General features: G+C 36.3%; 1 non-coding gene across 1 annotated transcript; it reads left to right on the top strand.

Moving 5' to 3' along the window:
* Positions 1–2783: 2783 nt before the first annotated feature.
* On the top strand, positions 2784–2890 carry LOC145637680 (small nucleolar RNA R71). The gene has a single exon (XR_014114420.1). It is a non-coding gene; the product is annotated as a small nucleolar RNA R71 (small nucleolar RNA).
* The last annotated feature ends 20 nt before the right edge of the window (positions 2891–2910 follow it).

Below are 2910 nucleotides of genomic sequence, written 5' to 3'. Positions count from 1 at the left end.
ATTCCTAATGCAATTAGGAATGGTTTTAGTCTTCTAGATTATTCTAGAAGGTTCTTTTCAATCCTAATTATATTAGCATTGATAAATCGACTTTTGTTGACTTTTTAGAGTTTTAATCAGAATAAAAGAATGTTTTTGAGGAAAATACGATTTTATCCTCCTGTACGGCAATTTCTATCTGATTTTAGAAAACGCGTCAATAATTAAGTTAGCGCCAAACGCCGACATTAGCGCCTGACGCTAAGCTTGGCGCCTGGCGCTAGCGTTAGCGCCTGGCGCTAATGTCAGCGTCTGGCGCTAATGTCAGCGTTTGGCGCTAACCTCGTTTTGCGCGTCAGAACTCTGTTTCGATTTTTTATCTTTTTGGCTGATTTTCTCTATAAATAGACTTCTAAAAACTACGTTTTCATTCACCAATTCTCTCTTTTCACCAACTCTCATAAAGAATTTCTTGATTACTCTCTCTCTAAGCTAAAAGATCTTCTCTCTCTTTTCTAAACTATCCTTTTCTCAAAATACAAAATTCCGCACTCGCAAGGCTTAGATACACCTAACCATATTCGAAGTTGCCTTCGCCCTATATGTGAAAGGTTTGAATTTATGAGGGTTTGGTCCCAAATCTTTCTTTCAATTTTTAATTTAATTGTTTGATTATATTTTCCTTGAAGTTACTAACGTGTGTATTTTATTATTAGAAAGAGGTACGAGGCATCCAAGTAAGTACTTTAATGGTTTTTATTGATGTTATTATGTAGAAATCATGCATAGGTTGTTATTACGAATCCTAATGTTATGTTAGGGCGTTTTGATCTTCCTAGTTTCATGTCTAGTGTAACTTTAATATCAAGTATGATTAAAATTATGATGCCTTTTATGTTCTTCCTAATATTTATGATTGTTAGTATCATGTTAGGGTTAAAGCTTTGATTTTTATTATTTAGTGATATGCTAGGGTTTGTTAGTAATCTTGTTAGTATCATGCCTAGGATCTTGCTATTATTTTGCTTTAACATGATTATGATTATTTTAAATATTATTATTATGATTATAATTTTACTATCATTATGTTGCTTGATATATTATATGTATTTTTATTGCTTGATCACACCTTTTATGCATGTTTAAAGGGAATTGGTACTTGTAATCATGCTTAATAAGATAATTAATAATCTTGTTTAGGGTTAATTTGATTATAATTCAAGTGATCGCCAATAATAATTTTATTTGTGCATTAATATTCAACCAACATAGATAAACAGGTTTAGGGTTAATCCTATTGATTGCATGTTAGTTAGAAAGCGCACATGAATACGATCAGAATAAAGTAGAGGCCTATTATTAGATCAGGTTCAATCTCTTTTATGTTGGATTTGTACCTTCATCCCCGAACTACCAGTCATGGTTCAAGACCTATTGGAGTTAATAATCTCTTGGATCGTTAAGGGGTGTAACCTTCACCTCGTGAACGGTTTACAAGTTCCTAAACCTTGTTGGCAACTCTTTTGCTCTATCTTCTTTCCCTTTGGACGCCACCATACTTAAGTTTATGATCACAGTGGGGTTCAAGTTTGGGATAATGCTTGAAATATTCCCTACAGCGCTACACTCCTCTGTGAAAGCTACAATTTCTACTTCATTTAAGGCCCGTTTCCTACTCAAAATGTCTTTCATAAATTTAGCATATGCAGGAACCTTAGTGATTAAATCAGTGAAAGGAACTGTTACCTGTAGGTTTTTCACAACCTTTAAGAACTTACCAAAATTTTTATCAAAATTACTCTTCAATTGTCTATTAGGGAACGGTAGTTTGATAACCAGGCTCTGCACATCTCCTCCCTTATCCTGAGATTTACCCTGCACAGAAACATTAGAAGGGTTAGTATCTCTTTGTAGCCCTGCAGGGTTAGCAGGATTAGCGTTTGGTATAAAGGAATCTAGATCAGGAACTGGTCCATCTTCCTTCGGCATATGAGGTCCATCATAATGTGAACAACTCCTTAGAGTGATTGCGATATGTAGGATGGATAGGCTGCGTTGGTAGAGCTCCCTGCTGACGGGATTGTAGGGTAGATGAAAGTTGTGCAATTTGATTATCCATGATTTTATTGTTGGCTAAAATAGGATCAATTTGCGCATCCCTACTCTCCATATGCTTTTTCATATTAGTAAGCATTGCTCTAATTTCTGTCATGGCAAGGTCAGAAGATGATGAGTATGATGCTTGGCTTTTCTGGCCAGAATCTGGATGGTAATATTTTTGCTGTGGTGGGGGTTGCTGTTGTGGTTGTTGTGGAGGTGGAGGGTTTTGTACATTGGTACTTCGGTACGAAAGATATGGATGGTTCCGGTAACCAGCATTATAAGAGTTGGAATATGGGTTATTCTGCCTATAGGTTTGAAAGGCATTAACTTGTTCCATGGAACTCCTACAATCTTGCTCCCAATGGCCTACAATTCCACAATTTTCACAAAAAGCTTCATTGTTAGCAACAGCAGAAACATTAGCTATAGAGTTAGGAGTAGTAGTGAGATTATCTAATTTTTGACAAATAGACGTTAATTGAGCTTGTAAAAAGGATACAGAATCGACATTATGTTTTCCTTTATTTGCAAACCCTCTCGTATTCCCGTATTAGGAATTGTTTATTGCCATGTCTTCGATAACTTGTCCTGCATCGTCCACATTTAATTTCATGAATCTCCCACTGGCTGCAGAATCTAGAACTGATCTAAAAGAATTTCCAAGTCCATTGTAGAAAGCTTGGATTAATTGCCATTGTGCTAGATTGTGGTGGGGGCATTCTCTCTGTAGATCCTTGAACCTCCCCCAAGCCTCATATAGCGTTTCATCGGCCTCTTGAGCGAAGTTATGAATAGCACTCCTTAGTACCGCTGTTCTCTCTGTAGGAT

The sequence above is a fragment of the Chenopodium album genome, chromosome 6 (genome assembly GCF_948465745.1).
Source record: "Chenopodium album chromosome 6, dcCheAlbu1.1, whole genome shotgun sequence".
Lineage (NCBI taxonomy): Eukaryota > Viridiplantae > Streptophyta > Magnoliopsida > Caryophyllales > Amaranthaceae > Chenopodium > Chenopodium album.
This window is presented reverse-complemented; position numbering and strand designations above follow the sequence as displayed.